The sequence below is a fragment of the Microtus ochrogaster genome, chromosome 16 (genome assembly GCF_000317375.1).
Source record: "Microtus ochrogaster isolate Prairie Vole_2 chromosome 16, MicOch1.0, whole genome shotgun sequence".
Lineage (NCBI taxonomy): Eukaryota > Metazoa > Chordata > Mammalia > Rodentia > Cricetidae > Microtus > Microtus ochrogaster.
In genome coordinates, this window is record NC_022018.1 from 56,937,350 (window position 1) to 56,959,372 (window position 22,023).

The window sequence follows — 22,023 nt, forward strand, 5'->3', positions numbered from 1 at the left end:
CAGTCCCACCCCACCCCACCCCTACCCTCATCCCCAGCCCTACTCCCAGCCCCTCAGCTTCCTGAAGCTCAGGAGAAATATGCGTATCACAAAGCCATCCTGGTCACACGCAAAGCTTCTAGTCTCTTTGCTTCCACAGATAGGTAACACGGTCTTGTTTTAAAACACCGTGTTTATTTTTTCCTACCGTTTCGACCCATCTTAAGCACACCATCGTTTGTTTATTTGCTTGTATGTTTTTGACCCTTCTGGATGAAACACTACCTGACAAGAGCTAAAGTCTCTAAGGAGGCATGTGCTGGAATGGCTGTTCGGGCTTTAAGCTTCAGCTATCTTCTCTCCCCTTCCTCTCCTTTCCTCTTTGGGCTATCTACCCCCCCCCCCCAGCACAGGCAGAGCAGCTCCCGAAGCTTGAAGGTGTCTGCCTGTCTATCTCCACTCATGCTCAACAGCCTGGAATCTTGGTCAGGAGTAAAGCAAGGTCCGGGCTCCTGCCTCCACCTGCCCAGGGCAGAGGCTCAGCCCTGCTCTAGGGAGAGGTGTGGGAGGGCAGGCTGCTGACCGGGGTCAGAGAACAGTGTGCTGCTTGCATGGAAGACACAAATGAGGGATTTAGAGGCATGAAGCTGGTAGGTGTTGCTAGGCAACCTCTCCATGGGGCCCGAGGTAACACAATCTGGGGAGCAGCTTGGTAGCAAGGCCTCCTAAGGACAAACCTGAACTTCACCATTGGCGTCTTCGTGGAGGTGGATAGGGCCGGAAAGGTCAGCAGAGCGGTTCTGCTACTGAAGCTGGGAAAGCCGCTTCCAAGGCTCCGTTCCTTCATCACCGGTGTCCCCTTTCGCTTTTAATTTGTGCCCCATTTTGTACAAATGAGGATCAGAAGTGGATTAGAAATATACACGCTATAGTAGGACAGACATCAAATAAGAAAACACTGGGGCAAGGGCCAAGTCAAGGCTGGCTGTTAGGGGAGGAACCAACATGTGTTCGTAGGTCTGTGGGCACAGCAGTGAATGACAGTGTCTGGCAGCCAGCCTTCCTGCTTGCTGTGTGATAAAGGCTGCGTCCAGGCGCCTGGTGGAATACGGCTGTAAGTCAGACTGAGTCTCCTAGTAAGAGGGTGTGCAGTTGTGAGAGGCTAGGTGTGTCAGCACCGCTCTATCAGTAACAACACAGCAACAGTGGCCTTGTCCTCCTGTCTTCAGCTACAGAGCCTGCCTGCATAGGGTTCCCCAGTTTCCCCACCGACCTCATTTCCACGGACTAGTCTCTTGACTGAGGCCTTGGTGTCATGGCACAGAGATCCAGGCAGGCTGCCATATTGTGAGAGCTCTAGGCCCTTTGGTCTAGCCAGTTCCTTATGCCCACCCCTTGTGCCTTAGGCTAGGATGTTCCAGCATCGAGAATGCAGTTTCTTCCCATTGCTGTTCACCCCCTCCACTTACCCATTAGAGTCCTGGGCGTATGTTAATGAGTTCGTTATGACAGCATCTTGTTTGATGTTTCCAGCCACACTGTGAGCTTGTCATAGCTTAGCCATTGTCCCAGTTAGCGCTGTCAGCTCCACAGACGGGAGTCATCTTAGAAGGGAGTCTTAATAAACTGAAACCTGTGGGCATGTCTGGGGGGGACTGTCTTGGTTGTTGACATAGGAAGGCTCAGCCCACTCTTGGCAGCACCATTCCCTGGGCAGATGGTCTAGGGAAGCATGTAAAAGCTAGCTGAGGATAAACCTGTGAGAAAGTCAGAGAGCCAGCCAGCAAGCAGCATCCCTCCACGGTTTCTGCTTCAAGTTCCCACTTGAGTTCCCGTCCTGATTTCCCTCGGTGAAAAACTGTGGCTTGAAATGAGCCAAATAAGTCCTTTCTTGCCGCTGTGCAGATTGCTTTATCACAGAAAAAGAAAGGAAGCAGGAACAGGCCTGTGGGAGCTAAAGGAAGCAGAGGGAGAGGCTGCTGCCCCGCAGTTTCTGCCTCCTTCTGAGGGGAGTTCTGTTTGGGAACCTGCCTGCCTGGCAGACCCATAAAGTGTTTGATCCTCCAGATCCTGGCTTCCCTCTGGGAGGCACATTGCAATTTCATTGCTTACTTCAGTGGAAGAGGGTGGGATGATCCCTTCACCCCATGGAGATAGGGTGAGTAGACACTGGCCTTTGGGGTCCCCTCCCACTCCCAGGGCTCCCCCTTTGGTTATCTACTTATTTATTGATTCACTCAATAAATATTCCCTGAGCGTGTGTGGTGCTGTGTGGTAACCTCTGGTCTCTAATCTAGGAGGCTTTTAGGGGAGCCGAGATCACCATGGGACATGACATGATGGGGAAGAAAGTGACAGGGCCAGAATGCCAGTTAGCAGCAGCAAAAATAGGGACACAAGCAGGTCACGCACACATGGCCCTGTGTCATGTCAAGTGTCCCAGATCCCAACCCCTTTCATCTTCAGCACTCCACAATGGGCTTTCTCTAAATGCTCCAAGCCCACCTTAGCCTGAAGAGCCCAGAATATACTGTTCCTTTGCTGGTTACCCAAATGGAAACAAACAAACAAACAAACAAGCAGCCTAATTTTTCTTGTTCCTAGAGGTAAGCTCATCCCAGAAGGGCTAGCCTGTGACACAAACAGTCCTGTAAGAGGAGGACTCACAGCCAAGGGGCCCACTTTCCCCTGAGGAATGTTGAGGGAATTTTAAGAACGTCAGGGAAGTACCTTGTGCATTTCCTATTAATGAACGGCATCTGCTCTTGGGTTACTGAGCAGAACTCTTGGATGCGTTTCAATGTTTTGATCCCCTTTAAAGAAAGCAGCCGCAGCTATCCCAGGGACGAATTCCAAAATAGCCTGTGGCGGCCATCGGAGCAGGAGCTGATTGGACTGCTGGTTATCATCCCGTCCATCTGCCAGAGATAGAGACTTGTCTAAGTAAAACCACATTTCTGCCTTTCCAGGATTCCAGGTACCTAAGGAAGGGACAGCCAGGCAGACCAGGAAGCAGCACCAGGCACATTCTCAGACTCCAGGAAGTAGCTGCCCACTGATAGAGGAGATTTAGGTGAGTTTGATCTCTGGTCCCCCATGAGCAGTATTTGTCCTTTTACAAATGATTGTAGAGAATCTGGCTTTGAATGGCTAGGGTTGTTTGAAGAAGGCCAAGCTCCATTTGAGACCACACGTCTGGGAAGGACTGCTGTTGAATTCCAAGTGGAGTAGATGATGTTTCCCTCAAAGCCACAGGCTTGTTCTGCAGCTCTGGTAGCTGCTGGCCCATAGTGCATTGCTGTTCTCCTGCTTTCCTGCAGACAGAGCACTGGTGGAGCTTTCCTGGGCAGTCAGTCTGTCTTCTTACCTTCATCCTGGTCCTGCTTACAGGTGTATCTCGTCTTCCTCACTGTGTGCCCTTATCCGGTCTTGGTCCTGAGTCTGGTGCATGCCCTGGGGAAAGGCTTCTTCCTAAGAACAGAATGATTTCAGGGCACCTGGGAACATAAAATATGGGAGGCAAAGTTTGTCATGGAAGAATCATGTGGGGGTGGGAGTGGGGTATGTGGGAGTGGGGTGCTTGTGTTACTCAGGGCTTGGATGTACAGAGAGACACATGAGCCGGTCCAAATTCAGATGCCCGATCATCACTGAAAGACAGCTCAGCTTAAGGAAATTATAACCCCCACTCCCACTCACCTCCCTAAGACATGTAGGTTGAGTGTGGTTTCCAGCACCCACACTGCTTAGGGTAGTGGTCCTGTGGTTTAGCCATCTCATTTAATTTCCCCAAGCATGCATTTCCTCACCTAATAACCAACATGCCATTCATTGAGTGGTAAGAAACAAAATTGTGCACATATAAAACACTACTTGCTTTACCTGCTGAGTGTCTACCCCTTGGTGACTGCGTGTCCAGCCTACTGTGTGTCTAACCCACGGTGACTGTGTATCTGGCCTGTTGTGTGTCTAACCCACGGTGACTGTGTATCTGGCCTGCTGTGTGTCTAACTGATGGTGGCTGTATGTCCAGCCTGCTGTGTGTCTAACGCTCGGCGGCTATGTCTTGCTTTGTAGTTACAGTTCTGAGCTTATTCCTTTGTTTATGATGCATGAACTCCTTCCCTCATATGAACAGCTCCATATACAAAAGGTTATGAGACTCACGGGGAGGGGAAGTGAGACTTCATTTCAGTTTCATTAGCAAAGAAGTAATGTGTGAGAAACAAACATTAGAAATCCTGTAAATACAAACTCAAAGCAAGTTATTACTAATATTCATCCTTAGGAAGGAACTCCATCTAGGATGTAAAATTCATAAGAGAATGATGCCCTTACCCTAATCATTAAAAATAAAAACATCAGACAGCTTACAAAATCATATCCAGTCCATCACAGAGCAACCTCGAAGATATAACCTAGTGAATTAAAGCTGAATAGTGGGCTTTCCTAAGAAACATGGCTGCTTTATCTTGGGTAGAGCAGCAAGAGGGAGGTGGGGAGGAAGGAAGAGAGGGAAGTGGAGGAGAGGAGGGGAGTCGTAAACAGTTACAAGGATACTGGACTTAGGAGAGCCGAGTGTGGGCAACAACACAATATAGAATTCATGGGTGTGTTCCCTTGTCTCCCTCTAGTCCATGGGCTTCTATGAACCTAAAGAAGAGAGTCAGGGCAGACCAGGGGCTAGAGGACACCTACGTTGCAGGAACACCCTGTACTATAGTTAAATGTAAGGAAAACCAATGGAACCGCCTATCACTCCTGATGTCTGGGGAGTGAGAGGTGAGGTTGTCTGCTAGCAGCAAGGGACTGAATGGGTGTAGGGGTCCCATCTGCAGCTAGGGCAGGAGAACCAAAAGGAACTACCTTGAACCACACCGGGGGAACAGTCCACAGTCATGTGTTGCTGGAGGATGGGTAGCGGCTAACTCTCAGTTAGAACCTCCAGAGTATGGGGCAGTTTTCTCCTGCTGGATGAGACCCAGACACCTGCCCATGCTATGGTTCCTCAGTTTACTGCTCCTGCTGCTGGGAGAAAGGTGGGAATTCACGATCCTCTCTAAGGCCAAATGTCAGGCTCCCTAAATAGATTCGGCTTGCAAGGACTTCCACAGGGCACCAGGCAGCAGCAGCTCCTGAAGATGGGCGGTAATGCTGAGAGACCTCTCTCATCTTGTAGTTCACGAGGGGCGAGGTGGTCGTGTTAGTTATTTTTCTGTTGCTGTAATAGAATACCCAGGCGAATCAGTTCCGAAACTAAAAGGTCTATTTCAGCTACGGTTCTGGAGGGAGAGTCCATCATGGCAGGAAGCTGGGGTAGCAGGAATGGAGGTTAGCCTGGCAGGGAGGGAGCAGAGAGGTCACATTTCATCTGCACATAGAAGGAGGAGAGAGGAGAGAGGGAGGGACAGGAGGAGGGAAGGAGAAGGGAGGAAGAGAACAGGAAGCAAGGCCAGACTATAAAGTTCTAAAGCCCACCCCCTTGTGACCAACTTCCTCCAACAAGGCTCTACCTTCCAAAGGTTTCATAACAGTCCCCAATAGTGCCATCATCTGGGGACCAAATGTTCAAACGTCTGAGCCTGTAGGGGCCATTTCTCCTTCAAGCTATCACAGTCGTTAGGAGCATTGAGACAAACTGTCATACTGGGCTTAACAATGAGTACGGGTTGTGATCACCGCTGGATGCGGCTAAAATAACAAAGTCCACAACCCGCTCAATAGAAACCAGACACTCATTTATCTTCATGCGTGAACATGCTAATAGAGCTCTCCATTTTAGTATGCATTTTGTCACCTCTCTACTATAAATGTAATATGTGGCATTCAGTATAGACTTACCAAGCACACTCATCTTAAAGAAAGAAAGATGTGATTGTTAAGATGCAAAATAATCCCATGAAAGTTGGAATCATCAGACATTGTCAAACTGTATATGTAGTCCCTGCCTATTAGGTCTTTGGCATAAGTATAAGGACCTAATGGAAAGACAGGCAACACATTCACAGTGGAGCTGTGAGACCTGGCTAAGATGCTAAGTGGGAACACTAGGACTGAAGACAGAAGAACAAACGTGACCTCAGGAGACTGGGACTCAGTGGTTCTGAGTATTGAAACAAAAAGTGAAACCAAACCGTGATGGCAAATATTGGTTATCAACTATACTCTCGTGGGAAGAGGGAGCCCCGACTGAGGGATTAGGGTCTCCAGATTGGCCTATAGACATAGCTGTGTGGTGTTTTCTTAAATGCTAATTGATAGGTAAGGTCCGCCTACTATGGGCGGTGATGCTCCCTGGGCAAGTGGGCCTGGGCTGTGTGGGAAAGTTATCTGAGCAAGGCCGTGAGCAACAGTCCAGTTATCTGAGCAAGGCAGTGAATATCAATCCAGTTAACTGAACAAGACAGTGAGCAACAGTCCAGTTATTTGAGCAAGGCCGTGAGCATCAGTTCAGTTATCTGAGCAAGGCTGTGAGCAACAGTCCAGTCATCTGAGCAAGGCAGTGAGCAATACTCTTCCATGGTTTTCGATTCTGTCCTTGTCACCAGGTTCCTGCCCTGGAGGTCTTGCTCTGAACTCCTCCAGTGACAGATTATGACCAAGGAGTTTGTAAGATAAACTAAATCCTTTGGGTCAAGGCATTGGTCATAGCAATAGGAAGCAGAATAGGACACAAGCGAAAAATGTAACAGCAATTGGCCTAACAACCAACCAACCAGAGCTCCAGAAGGAGATGAGAGAAAAAGGCAGAAGAAATCAATGACAAGATCAGGAAAAAAAATTGTGAAACTCAGGAAGAAACAGAACCCACTCAGCTCAAGGAACACAGAAAATCCCTAATAAGATCATAGCCAAGAGAGAAAGTCCTTACTTTCCTTTAAATTAAGAAAAAAAAATCTTGAAATCAGCCAGAAAAGGAAGGAAAAAGCCAAGGTAAACAATTATAAGAATGAGGGCAAGGGCTCATCAGATATAACAAAAGACAGTAGACAATGATACAACAGCTCTAGCCTGGCAAGAAAGACAGATGGACAGCCCTGACAAGCTGATAGTTGACAGCCAGTGACGAGACAAAGAAGACAAAAGCCACAGAAATGTCTCCAGTGGTCAGGACATGGGAAGAGGACTTCCAGGAGCAGGCAGGAACGATTTTAGAAGGAAACCTGGTCTACTAGAAAGTGGTTGCACAAACAGGACCATCAGTGTCACCAGCAACATCACCATGTGATTGTAAGGCATCCCCCACAGGCTCATGGGTTTGAGCTTGGTCCTCAGCCAGTGGCGCTGCGTTTGAGAGCTGTTGGGTCTTTGGTGGGGTCTAGCTGGGGGAAGTGGGTTGATGGGGTGGGTCTTACGGTTTACACCCTGGTGTCACTTTCTGTCATCTCTATTTCTGGTCTGCTGAGCTGTTGGTTGCCATGTGTTCTACCTCCATGAGCAGTTTCCACCACATTGTTCAGGCACTAGTCTGCGTCTTTACAAACTAAGAGAGCCACCCTTCCTTAAGTTTCTTCTTGTCAAGCAAAGGTGAGAAAAGTGATTGGATGATTAAGGGTGAGTGAAAGGCACCCTCAAAACTCTTTCAAGGCAACAGGTCATGTAAAGAAAAATAATAAACATGTGACTTCCAACCTTAGAAACATACATAAACACATATGACATGTATGCCAACATTTACTTTGACATTTCTCAATGGCTAGTGTAGTAATGGAATATTTTTGAAGGTAAGTTGTGATGAATTCAAGATAAAGAATACAGTCTCTACAGAAATGTTTAGAGTATAATTTAGAGTGGCAGGACCAAAAAGGTAGTATAGGTGATGAAACAAAATTCTTCTCCAAGATACAGAATGCATAGAACAAGAAATCAAAGTGCAGAAAGGGCAGGGGAGGGGTGGAGGGGAGGAAATTCATTATATGCATGCATAAAATTCTTCAACAGTAAAAAATGAATATATAAAGATAGATCTCAAATTTGGTATATATAAAATAAAATATATGAGCAAATTCATCAATAACAGACTAATCATCCCAAGTGAAAGCAGAGAGTAAAGATGCAGGACCCAACTCTATGTGCCTTATGAGGAATAACACTTTAGACATGAAGATACGGAGTTGAAAGTAGAAGATTTTAAAATATATATACCAAATACTGTACACAAAAAACTAGATAGAGCTGTAGTGTAGACTATACAGTGTAGACTTCAAGATGATGGAAAATTAAAGGGGACATCTTATGATTATATTTAAATTTTAATCAATCAAAAAAAAACTTTCTATACCCAATAACCAAAATATATGAAGCAAAAGTCGTCAGAACTGAAGGGAACTGTATAGCTGCCTTACTCCCAGCTGAAGAACTACTCTCTCAGCAGCTGACAGGCTGAAAAGGGAGCGTGTGAAGCGGACTAAATGCTAGGTCAGCCTAACTGAACGGAGAGACACCGAGGAGGTTAGCAAGGATACTTCTGGGCACTTCTGAGGGTATCTCCAGAGACTGTAGATCACAGGGCTCTAACTCAGTCAATGGTTTAGTCTGTGGTGGATCCAGTCTTTGAATGGCTTGGAGGTTGTCAGGGGGGATGTGATAGCTGGGACCTAGTTGCAGGAAGTAGGTCATGGACATGAGTCTTCGAAGGGTTTTTCTAGCTCTTTGCCTCTCACTCTTTCTTCTCCCCACCCCTCTCCTTCTTGGCCACCATATTGTGATGTCCATGACACTCTTCCTGGCTTCAGACCGGAAGTAATGGAATCAAGTCAGTCTTGGACTGAAATCTCGAGACCATGAGCCAAAATAAGTTTTTATTATTTTTGAATTGTGTCTCTCAGGTGTTTGTGGTGACGATGAAGACTGATGCTGGTTTGGTAACGTTATACAACTTTCCAATAACTTGAGCTCTATGGCAATTAGAAGCCAGACTGCTCAATAAACAACACACGTTTTCCAGCGAACTTGGGTGCTGGGAACCAAACATGAAGTAGCCCATAAATACATCTCAGCATTGCTAAGGACTGAATACATAAATATTTTCTCTGGCCACAACGGAATTAAGGTAGAAACCAATAGTGATAAAACGCGTAGGAAATTATTCTAAAGCTTGGAAATTAAATAGCACACACCAAAGACAACATCATGGGTCAAAGAAGTCACAAAGGGAGCTACAAAATGTTTTAAATTCAAAGATAATTAAAAGATGACATGTCAGGTATAATTCAGCATATTGGCAATGAACATTTAACAATATGAATTTGAAAATGACATGTATTAAAATATAAAAATTGAAATGTTTAGGAATCAAATCTAATAAAAGATGTGTGACTAGAACTATAAACTATTTCTGGGAGAAACTAAAGAAAAATCAGGGAAATGGAAGAGCTATACAGTGTTCCTGAATCGGAAGGCTCAGCTCAACCAAGTTGAGTTTGGTTGGTTTTCGTCAGCTTCCTATAAACCTAGACATATCTGGTGGAGGAGGGGATCTCAGTTGAAGCCCACGTTGTTTTCATTCAACTGCCCTATGAGCAAATCTTTTTATTGTTTTCTTGAGTAATGATTGGAACCGGAGGGCCCAGACCTCTAGGCAGGGAGCTGTCCCTGGGCAGCAGGTCCCGTGTGGTTTAAGAAGTAGGCTGGACAAGCTGTGGGGAGTGAGCTGGTAAGCAGTGTCCTCTACGGTCTCTGCTCCAGGACCTGCTGTGCTTTAGTTCTGCCTTGGTTTCCCCTCAGTGATGGACCTGAGACTTAAAAGGGTAAAAGCCCTGCCCTTCCCAAGTCGTGTTTTGAAAGCAGAAAAGCAAGCTAGGTCAATAGAGAAAGAGTAACTTGAAGAAATGCTCCAAGTACAGCTGACTATCTTTTAAACAAATGGACATCTGTATATGTTCCTACTTCTAACCATATATGAAGTCAGTTTAGTGTGAATCAGTGCACTGATCTGAAATAATAAAACTATTAGAAAAGACAGGGTGGAAGGCTTCCTAGAGAGGTTACACAAAGTTCTGGCCAGCTGAAAGAGCTGGATAAACTGTCACAATTAGACATCCCTGCTCAAGGGACACTGCTAAGAGCGTTCATAGCTAAGCCACAAATTTGCCAACAGGTATACCTGACAAAAGACTTCCATTTAGAATATATGAAAGATTTTAAAAGTTAAATAAATGACGAACATCCAATTAAAAGTGAGTGAAATGACTTGAAGAGAAACTTCATAAAAGATGATGGACAAATGGCTAGTAAGCCCACGGATGATATACAGATACCTAGGAATCAAAAGTATGAAGCCAGGCCCTTCTGAGGAAAGGAAACCTCAGTAACTCACAGTTTGGGAGGTTGGAAGACACACCTGGGAAGTCCCATTGGCTTAGTGTCTGGTGAGGGCCCCTTTGGTGGTATCAGACAATGAGAGAATCATCATGGCAGGAACATGTGGGAGAGTATGTATGTGAAGACAGTCAGACAGGAAGTTAGACGTGGTCCTTTGGAGGAACTCGGTCCTAGAGCACAGCTCGCTCACTCAGTGAGGCCAGTACCAGGCCCATCTGAGGACAAGGCTCCAGTGACTTCACTATGACCCGCTTGGCCCTACCGCTAACAGGTTCTACCTCCTCTCCCACCACTGTTCTGATGACTAGGCTTCCACACGGACCCTTCAGAACAAGCATAAACATAGCAGCACATGAAAAAGTGCTTGACATCATTAGATCGGGAAGCAGGAAGTCCAGTCACAGTGTCACCGCTGGACACTGGCACAACGTTGAGGTGAGACAACTCGGCACTGGCAGTGTCTGGAAGAACTAGATGCTTGTGCACTACTGGCTGGAGTATGACATGGTATGACAACCCAGGGAAACCGGCATTTTCTTAAAAGTTAAAAATACATCTATCCTGTGACCCAGAAATTCTAATCCTAGGTATTAACCTCAGAGAAATAAAAATAAGTTTCCATAAAAATCCTTGAATAAGGATATTCACAACTGTCTAGGAGTAGGTCAAGCGTGGTGCTACATGCCTGTCATCCTAGCACGTAGGAGGCAGAAAGATGGAGAATTGAGGGTGTAAGGACAATCTGGGACTGCACAGTAAATTCTAGGCTCACCTGGGCTACCCATACACAATAAAACTTACCTTCAAAAATCAAAGGGCTGGGGTTGTAATTCAGTGTTAGAGCAGTTGCCCTAGTGTGGCCAAGGCTTTGGGTTTGATCTCTAGCACAACAAATAAAAAGCAATAATTAAAAAGCCCTCCCAAATCAATGACAGAATAAAAAAGCAAAAATCAGATGTCCATGGCGAAGAATACATAGCTTATCAGGCCCAGTCAGGCAGCAGCATGCACACGTGGTAGAATATGTAGGCTATGCAATGCCATGGATGACTGTCAGGCATGTGAGTGAGTGAAGCTGGATTTTAAGAACTAAGTTACCTAAAAGGAGGGCTAAGTGGGGGCATTGGTGTGTGGTGGCAGGAATCAAATCAAGGCTGATTTCTAGGGGAGCTTGGGAAGCCCATGTGAGATGCTGTCTTGTGTTTTCATATGTTCATTAAAACTGAACAGAGGACCAGAGACATAGGCCAGTGGCAGGGCCCTTGCCGAGCACATGTGAGGCCACGTGCCTTGTCCCCAGCACTGCAAAAGCAAGCACACAGACAAAGCCAGGGCATCCATCTTACATAAATTGCCATAATTAAAAAATGCAATGTAAACGTCATTATCTTTTACTGACCTTCCAAACATAGGTAACAAATGTGATAGTCCGCCATTTCAGATGACTCAATGATATAACGTTATCTTTTTTTTTTTTTTTGGTTTTTCAAGACAGGGTAACGTTATCTTTTTTAAAAAATGAGTTATTTATGTTTGTTTTATGTGCATGAGTGTTTACCTACATCTGTGTACATGCATGCATCAGGTGTATGCAGTGCCTGTGGCGGCCAGAGAGGGCGTCAGATCCCTTGGAGCTAGAGTCATAGATGGTTGTGAATTGCCACATGGGGGCTGGAAATTGAACCCAAGTTTTCTGTAAGAACAAGTGCTCTTAACTGCTAAGCCACCTCTCCATCCCCCAAATTAGCTTACAAGCGGGAGAAAATGCCATTAAAAACCCATTGGAAGAAAGCAAACTGAAAGAATTCAGTGGGAGCCATGCACTCTCAACCTGTCCTGCAGCAGCACCGTTCTCGAGCTGACCTCAGGTCCTTCGGGGAAGTCACTGGGCAGGAGAGAAGCAGGCCACCCTTGCCCTGTGATGTCCACACGAACAACCACCGCTGTTGTCTGTCAACGGCATCTTCTGAAACTGGAGTTCCTGAAATGGTCATCGCCAGACTTCAAAAGCTGGGGGTTGTCTTGGTTATCTTTCGCAGAAGCTCAGCTTAACCTCCTCCCTGATCTGTGACATCAAAGACACTTCGGTTGCACAATCATCCGCCACGCCGGTGTCCCAAAGGCTCCTTTTGGAAGATTTGCAAAGATTCAGAACCAATGACGAGTCAGGCTTCCTCGGGACCCTCTTGCCCACCCTCTCTTCCTCCTGGCTCGGCTCAAGGGTCCTTGGATGTGGTGGCAGGAGGTCTCTGGCTTCCCTGGCTATGAGTCTGGCAAGGCTCTGCTGTGCTGTAACTCAGGGCTAAGTTCCCAGCCTGCCTGTAAGAACAGCTCCATCAGACTCAGCCTGGGAGAGTAGGGCTTAACCATGTGTTTATATTTATTAGGTCACTGGTGGGAATTTTCGTTGACTGGGGAGTGAATCTGTACTCCTTTCTTGAACAGCCAGAGCATGGCCAGCAATGGTCAGTCAGCTTTGATGCCGTCCTTCCATGTCCCTGTCTGGCAGGTTCTATTTGTCACTCTTGTGTTTTAGATGAAAGCCTACTTCTGTTTGCTCTGCTCTCCCTGTGCCCCCTGGAAAGCCTTACATTCTAAAACAGTATAAATAGTGACATATACACATGTTTTCTCTTTTCAAACTGAGCACGGTCAATGAGTTAATGGTAGACAAAACGGAATGGAATTGTGCTCCCTAGCTCTGTAGCTCCTTCCCGGGCTTGCGTGGTTGTTCCAACTGTCACGTCTCACCCACCCATGCGCAGATGCGAAACTTCAGTCTGCTTGGGATTCTGGAGTTGGGCTTGCCGACGGAACTGAAGACCCTTGCTTTTGTAAAGCTGTTCTGTTTTTACTTTTGTTTTTAAGCGTAGTGAGGTCCAAAGCTTACATCCATTTAGCTGACCTTTGCAGCAGTAAGAGCTGTTTTATAAGGCAGCTGAAGAAGTGAAAGTTATCCGCAGAGCCGGGTAATGTAAAGTATTTATGAATGGATGTACAGGCCTCAACCTGGGGGTGTAAAATGCGCGGCTGTGCTCGGGCAGAGCTGCTGATGACTCAAGCCTTCTTCGCAGTAAAGCATAATTCATGCTGCTGTTAGCCCTTAAAACAGGAAATAATATACCCATTTAACTTGATCACAATTTATATTACATGTGCATATTTCTAAACAAATGATGTAGATGGAGAGTTTGGTAGCAATAATATTTATGAATTACACTTTTAGTTAGCAAAGGAAATGTGTGACCTCTTACATTTGGTTTGACATTTGAATTTGCTGTTCAGTGTATTTGACAGGCATGATGGATTCTCATTAGCTCCATGTATAAACAGGAAATGCTTCCTCGGTGAATGGTTATTAATGCAGGGCACCCCTGGATCTGAACGCTCTGTGGCTTATTCTGGTCCAGACTGTGACATTTAATTTCTCTCTTTAGAAAAAAAATATAGTAAAAGTGAGGCTTTAATTTTGTCGCTAGAAACCTGAGCAGTGTGAAGGCTGTGCTCAGAGTCTGGGAAATGGCGGATGAACAGTGGCAGGCAAGGCGGCTGTTGGAGGCGCAGAGGAAGGCAGTGGTCTTGGTTGCAGCCAGCCCCACGTGGACCTGCAACCGTCTGCCTTCGTTTCCAAGTCAGATAACCTATAGGAATTAGAACATGACGTGGGGCAGATTGGAGTAAGCCCACACTTAACCTTGACCCGCGGTGGGGATTAAAGCGGTTCCTTCAAAATGGGAGTCAGCACAGATTTTTGTTCAGTGGAAGGCAGTGGGTGGATTTTGTGTTTTCGGCTCCAGCTTGGCCCTGAGCAGCAGTACCACACAGCAGAAGCTAGGCTGCAAGAACAAGAGAGAAGTGTGTGACTTCTCTCCAAGCGAGAAGGGCTCCGGGCTAGCTGCCCACCGCAGGCCCGACCTGTCCCCAGATGGTTCCGAGCAAAGCTTAGAATCATGTTAGCTGTCAGGTAGAAACCCAGAAAGTGAAGCTATCAGGCCCTTCATCTGCATTCCGGGTCTTCAGAGAAGGGAAAGTAGCAATTTTATTGTTGGAGGTCAAAGTTTAAATTTAGTTTATATCAGATTACCCAAATACGCTTCTGTTGAAGTTAGAATCTCGTGTGCAGAGTGAACAGGACTGTAATAAAAGTGAACAGGGTGAGAAATAAACCCATTACAGATGAACTCGTCACTCTAGCCCCCAACATTTAAGAGCCATAACCATCCCACAGGAAGGGACTTCACAGAACACCCTGTCAAACCCACGGCTACCCATCCTGGCCCTCCCAGCCTTGCTCGGTCTTAAGCTAGATATTTATGAATGAACTTGATTTTTTCCAGTTATGCTAAAAATTAAATCCTACCAGGACAGGGCTCTGTTTCCCTCACTGCTGTACCCCGACCCTGGCTTACAAGGGGTATTCCCTGAAGGGTCTTTAGCTCTTGTGAGCAGAAAGCAAAGACTTCATAAAACGAGGGAAGTTGGTGCCGAGGAAGAGAACCAGGCCTTTGGGGCTCTAGGAACTGCTCCCAAAGAAGTTGGGGTGATATGTGGGTTCTTTTGGAGAAGGTAGGTTGGAGGGGGGGGCAGTTGTCAGACCATGAAAGAGGTCACACCTGCTTGAAGGGTTGAGGACTGAGTTAGGAGCACAGCCACAGTGAGGGCTTGTGTGCGTCTGCGAGCTCTGTCCTGCCCACATCCTTTTAGGATGGTATCTGTAGTGAGCAGAGCAAAGTGAATCCTTGTAGGTGCAGACTGAAGGCCAGGGGCATGGATGTGAGCCACACCAAGCAGGCCTGTCTGATTTCTCGACAAGGATGAGCATTCTGAGGGTGGGTGTGTCTCTCTCCAGAGCTGGCTTTACTGTGCCCATGTAGTCTGGAATGTAAGCTTTATCAAGACTTGTGTGAGCTCTAGGCCTATGGAGTGTTACCCTTTTGACAAAGGAAGGGTTTGTGGGAACACCACAGGCCTCAGAAACCACAGGTGAAACCGATTACTCTCTGTGCCTTTGATAACAGTAATTTACAAGCTGGTTGTTTTCTTCCCTGTAGAAATGGACACGCTCAATGCCCTCTTTGCCCAAATGCTGCCTGAGGAAGATAGTATGGGTGCTGTATTCTCCTGGAATCTCAAGGCAAACCAGTTTATCAGTCTGGTAGTGCCCATAGTCCAAGCTTTGCTTCCCAAGACTTGGCAATGCGTCCTGCCTGCTGCTTCACCCCCGGGGTCAAAGTAGAGAATGAGAGACGCTGCCACAGAAACCAAGTCTGAATGAACAGAGAACTTGCTTCACCTCACTGACGTGGCCGCTGCCTTCCAGGACGGTTGGAAAGATAGACTATGTGTTTGAAGCAACATGACAGAGAGGCGGGCATGGTTTTAGAAGCTGCAGTGTGACCCAGAGATGCGCCTCACAGGCCTGCACCTAGCACTCCCAAGTCCTGGAACTGAGAGCAGCTTGGTTGTGAAGTCCCCTGGGAGACCAAGGCCACCTTGAAGGGAGAGGAAGCTGGTCTTCTTCAGATGTGGCTCGGTATTGATGAGCTAACTCCCCTTTCGCCTCCACACCCTCTGAAGACTAGAAGGTTCCACAGGCTGAAGCATTGCTGAGAACTTCCTGCTGCTGCCTTCTTTTCTCAAGTCTCCATCGCTCCTTACCAGGTAACTTCACATCCAGCCCCCTTCGTTGATGTTGCCGTCTCCTCTTGCGCTGCCCTGGTCCAGCTTGGGATGCCCCCACCAGGAAGCCCTGTCCCCGAAAGTTCAGATTTTATCTACCTCTACACTTGTGTGGATTTCCTAACTGGTCTCTGAGGATGTTGGGTATTTTGTACCCACCTACCCTCTACTCTCCTGGGTAAAAGACTGTGGGGTTTTTTTTTCTATTTTTTCTTTATTTTCTTCTTTCCTTCTTCCTTTCTTTCCCACCTTCTTCCTTTCTTTCTTTCCTTCCTTCCTTTCTTGTTTGTTTTTTGTTTATTTGTTTTTCGAGACAGGGTTTCTGTGTGTAGCTCTGGAGCCTGTCCTGGCACATGCTCTGTAGACCAGACTGGCCTACAACTCACAGAGATCCTCCTGCCTCTGCCTCCCACGTGCTGGGATTAAAGATGTGCGCCACCACCGCCCAGCAATGCTGTTCTTGAACCACTTCACAGTGGCCATTGATTAGTCTGCATATTGATTAAGCTTGTTCTGAGTATCTATAACCTCTTCCCTTCTTCCAGTGAACTTTGTATTTTGGGGTAAAGATTTTTTCTACTTAGAATATTATAAAGTGATATGTTTTATATTTTAAAAACAAAGTAGCATCAAAGTCTATAAAGAAAATGTCACAAGCATGGTGGCACATGCCTTTAATCCCACTAGTTTGGAGGCAGAGGCAGGAGGACAGCCTGGTTTGCACAGAGAGTTAGTTCTAGGTCAGTCATGGCTACATAAGAGACCCTGTCTTAAGAAAGAAAACAGGAAGGAAAGAGGGAGGAAGGAATAGTTTGTAAGAGAATCCCTCTGTCCACTTCCCTTCCCGTCCCCAAGACTTTCAGAATTGGTTAATATAAGGTTATTCCACCCATAGCTTTCTTCAGGAAGTCATGAGCAAATTTAAAAATGTACGTGTGTGTATGTGTGTGTGTATACGTGTGTGTACGTATGTGTCTGTGTGTGTACGTGTGTGTGTACGTGTGTGTGTGTGTGTGTGTGTGTGTGTGTGTGTGTGTGTGAGTGAAGGTTTTGCCCATGTGGGCACATGTGGAGGTCAGAGGTCGGCACTGGTTGTCTTCCTTGACTGCATTTCAACCTTATTTGTTGAGGGTGGGTCTTCACTGAACTTGGAGTTCACTCTTTGAAGCTGGAATGGCTAGTCAGCAAGCCCCCAGACCCAGCTGTCTCTGCCGCCCAGAGCCAGGTTCCAGGCCTTCACCACCATGCCCGCACCACCATGCCCGCACCACCATGCCCCCAGCTTGTACATGGATTCTGGAGATCCAAATCAGGTCCTCAGTCTTGAAGTGCAGCAAGCACTTCACCTACTAGCCATCTTCTATCCCCTCCCTCCCTCTCCTCCCTCCCTCTCCTCTCCTCTCCCCCTCCCCTCCACTCTCCTCCTCCCCCTCCTCTCTTCTCCCATCTCTTCTCTCCCCTCTCTTCTCTCTCCTCCACCCTCCTTCTTCCCTTCCTTCCCCTCCCCTCCCTCCTGCCCCTCCCTTCTCTTCTTTTGATGCTGCACTCAAACACATCTTTCTGTCTTGACATTGCTCTTTAACCCTGTGTGATGAGTACAAGAGTTTCTAAAGAAAACCTCGATTGGGGATGTGGGCAAATTCCAACCTTATGACCTACAGCAACGTTGCTGAAATATTATGGTATGAAGGACTAATGTCCATCAGGACATATCAAAGGGGAGTCAATCCAATACAGGAGTAATGTAAAGTGGGAAAGTCCACCGTGGTGTTCTGTTAGCCAACATAAACTGCCACTCATTCCTCTTTCCTAACTGCTGTTAATTCATATCCAGTGGCATAGGAGCAGTGGAGTTTACATATCAGGAAGTGAATGTGATTTGATCTTAGTGTTTTCCTCTTCTCCTGTTTATGGCACATATGTCTAAAGGGGATACTCAGGGACTTTATCTTTTTTATCTTTTTTTTTTCATTGTCATAATGAAAATTTTATTAGATTGAATTTCACTTGGTTATACTTAAATATAAATAAAAGCCTGCAGGGGAAAATTAACACTGGAAACTGCTTGGCAGTGAAATTCAGAGTTAGTCTTTGTTTTTTTTTTTGTTGTTGTTGTTGTTGTTTTTAATTGTGTTTTTCTGTAAGTTTGAGATTTCCAAAGAAACAACTGAGTGAGAAAAGCAGAAATACAAATGAAGATGTCCTCCTTTTGGGGCACACTGTCTATTAGGAGTTGGGAACATTAAAGCCTTCATTTTCCCTGTAGACTTCAATATACGTGGGCCAAACTGGGCTGGCTCGGAGGCAGCCTCAGACCCTGGCTTTGGAGATCCCCTTTCCACGTTGCTTTGGCTGTTGAGTCCATGCTGAGAGGTGACTTCTTTTTCAGGGGCCTCTGCTCCAAGGGCAGCAGGGTCAGAGTAGCCACATCTTCCTCTGACCTGGTGGCCCACCGTCACTTCACCCTGTCCCCATCTTTCAGGATCTCTAGAATATTTTGTATGTCAGACTTCTTCAGGAGGCTCTTGGTCAAAGTCTTTCCAGCACCAGGCTTTTGCTATCTTCTTTCTTTAATCGGATCTAGAGCAGACATTCTTTGGGGGAGCACTAGTGGAGGATGGGGGTGCTACCTGAGCAGATGTGGCCTGCCCTGGGTCTCTGTTGCTCCTACTGGGTCACAGTCTTGGCAATCTGAGGTCTGAGGGCAGCAAGCTCATTCTTCTGCAAGGCCTTCTCACTGGCCAGGATCGTCTTTGAGGAGGTTTGTCTTGATACAAGTTTGGGAAGGAAGCGTGCTTGCTTGGGGCTTCTCAAAGTAAGGAATTGCCATCCTTGTGGGGGGTGGGGGGGGGCCTGGGTTGGACCTGACCTCTGGCCTGAGTTACTGAGAATTCTCCTTCTATGACTACCCACTCAACATTAGCCGAAGATGCCACCACAGCCTATGCACGGGGCTCCATTCTTCTGCATGGCTGGCAAGCTGAAACTGAGTTCTTAAACAATGAATCAGAGATAAATTGGTACCAATTTTCCTTACGACACCTCGAGATGAGCTATATGGTTTTCCAGACCAAAGTACCAACTGCGTGCTAACTCCAGCTGGCTGCAGCACCATCCTCATGACGACCTTATCCAGTCCAGCATTTTGAGTCTTCCCAACGTGCAGTTCAAGTCCTTCAGGCATCCACAGCAGCTCATGGTTCAAAGAACAAACCCGGCTGCACAGTGGCCTTACACCTTCCTCAGCTTCTCCAGGATTCTGTCTTTTATTAGATGCCACTGCATACATTCTTATCTCTCCTTAGCGGTCAATGAGAGCTCTTTCTTCCACATCCTCAATGGAGTTAAGACACGCGCGGTGTCAGTGGCATGAGCCCTGAACCCTGCCCAGTTCTCCTCTTACTGTTCACCAGGAAAGGGGAAGGCTTTAGAACACACATGCTCAACTCAGGCCTTTTCCAAGTTCTCAAAGCAGCACATATCTTTTAGCTTAAAAAAAAAAAAAAAGACCAACAAAGAACCAAGTTTGAATTTAGCCAGCTGCGGTTGATGCCCTAAGTCACCAACCTCTGCTGAGGACCACAAAGCCTGCCTTAAGAGACCCTGGTGACAGGCACTCTTGTCCTGGGAGGCTTGAGGGCTGTGTCACCTGGCTTTCTTTTCAGTATCTGTTCCTGGACTGAGATTCCTTTAGGCCCAGCTTTAGCCTACAGCAGCATTTTTTATGGCTGTGAGCTAATCCCCTAGCAAACCCTGGTTTATACAGAGATGCTGACATGGTACTCTCGCTGGTGATTCAGCTGAGGCCACTGGGCTATTTATGACTCCCTGGTGCCAATAAGGGGAAATTCTCGTTTAGTGTATTCAGTTTCTGTTGGGACAGGGGTCCTCCTTGTCCCCCCAGAATGACTGTGGAACCTCTTACTCCAAACTTGAGCAAGTTCGGGGTCTGTGGCAGGGAAGGGGGGCTGCCTCAGGACAGCTCGAATCGCAGTAAGTTACAACCAAGGTGGGCTTTTCATCTGGGATTGCAAAAGCCTTAGAAACAAATAAATATTTTCATCCCCTATTTTATCTCTGGGCAGTGAGCCCAAAAGGCGTCTTAATTCCATTCTGTGAAACTCAGGAGAAAAGCTAAGGATGACCTAATGCCCCCTTCCTCCTTCGCCTTTTTGTTCTTACTGCCTTGCCCACAGCTGCTAGAGGCAGGGGAGTGGGGTCCAAGGGGCTGCACCTAGCAGTCGTGAGTCAGGCACAGCTGGAGAGTATGACAGACACCTTTGGGGGCAATACTGCCTGCGACCAGTGCATTCAGCATAGGACCAGATAGGGCTGGAGGGAGGTGACCAGCTCTTGGCTTGCGCTTCATTTCAGCCAGAGGCTGAGAAGGGCCCGAGTGCCTTATTTCCTTACTCCTGACATTCTGTTTTGGGTAGAGGTGGAATCCGACTTCAAAAGAACATGGAGATAAATTATTCCTAAGGTAAACTTACCATTTTCAACGTTTTAAATACACTATTCATTGGCATTAAGCACACTTGTGTGAAAATCTGCGTGGCTCTACAGTCAGGATCTCCCCCTCCAAACCCTTCTCATCTGCCCAGCATAAACCCTACTAAACAGTAGACGCCCACTCTTCTGGGAAGACTCCTGCCACTGTGGAAGAGGGGTTTGGAGGCTGAGCCCTGATGGCCAGAAGTTCAAGGCTGTGATCAACTGGCCTGGTTACCATGCCGCAGACTAGGACATAAGCCGGGGCTGCTTGGCTCCAGAGCCCATGCTCCTAACCATTTCTGTGTATTTATTGATAAGCTTGAGGGCTCCCGCACTGATCCCCAGGCCAACAGGGTCGTCCCAGGAGCACCAAACATTGCTCTGAACTCAGCCCCAGCAGCCAGACCGGCCCCACCTAATTTGAGGCCTTTGAAGTCAGTGATGTCAAAACCAGGCAGCTGTGTCTTTAAGTAGCTTTTATGAGGCCTATCAGGGTGATGGAAGCACTTAGAGAGGCAGGCAGATAAAGGATGGCTGGACCCGCCTTGATAAGGTGGTCTGAGATGGGGTGACACTGAACCCCAGGACTGCAGTTTCTGTATGGGAGTGGGCGGGATTTCTGGCAGACTGGAGAAGCTGTGAAGACAGGCTGGCGGCCCTGGGATTTAGTGGTTTAGCTTTGTGGAAATCTCCAACTTCAAGGACGTCCCCGTGATGACTGAGCTCTGCCAGGCTAATTAGGAGCGAGCTCGGTCGAGCTCTGGAAAGAGGATGGAGCGAGAATGGGTGATGGATGCCCAGAGTGGCCGTGAGAGAGGTGCTGTCGTCACTCGTGACAGATGAGGATCACTGGGGACCAGCAGGACAGACAGCAGGGAAGGTGCTTGGAAGGTGTGCAGGGCACCTTCACACAGTTCCTCTCTCGTGGCTCCCCTTCTCAATGGTCAACTGGACATGGGGGCAGTGACTGATCAGCTGGGCATGGGGGCAGTGATTGACTAGAATCATCCTTGAACTTAACGGCTTGGCTAGGGACTAGCACTCATCTGGTAAAGACTCATGGGTTTTGATATGAGGTGAAGGGGCTGCCATGGATGGGAGCAAGCAAGGAGGAACCATGCAGATGGTCCTTGGGCTTCCTTAGCATGCTCCCCACAGAGCAGGTGCTCATGGGATATGTGCTTGGGCAGCAGCACAGCTCTGGAAAAAGAGTGTCTTCTCAGCCAGGCCCTTGGATGTGAGGGAGATCTCCTTACTCTCCCTGTCTTAGAGCCAGCAAAGGTTAAACAACTGATTTAAGGTTGTACAGCCCAGTCAAAATGTTTTAGCTCGTGTCTGTACAGAACTGGGAGAAGGGCCTGCCTGCACTCAAAAGGGCCTGAGGTGCATAGAGTGTGCTGGAGACAGAGCTTGGAAGGCAGGCTCCATGTCAAGTAGCCGAGTAAGAGGCCGTACCATCCCTGTTGTGGCAAACAGACCAGGAGCAAAAGCAGGTCCCTGTGGGCAGGGTAGGGTCTAAGAGGAACGGGATTCCACTCTGCCGCATCC

The 22,023-nt window shown here is 47.2% G+C and overlaps 1 pseudogene; it reads right to left on the bottom strand.

Moving 5' to 3' along the window:
• LOC113456807 overlaps nt 1-19,102 on the bottom strand; it is a 42,769-nt pseudogene extending 23,667 nt beyond the window's left edge.
• Nucleotides 19,103-22,023: the final 2,921 nt, after the last annotated feature.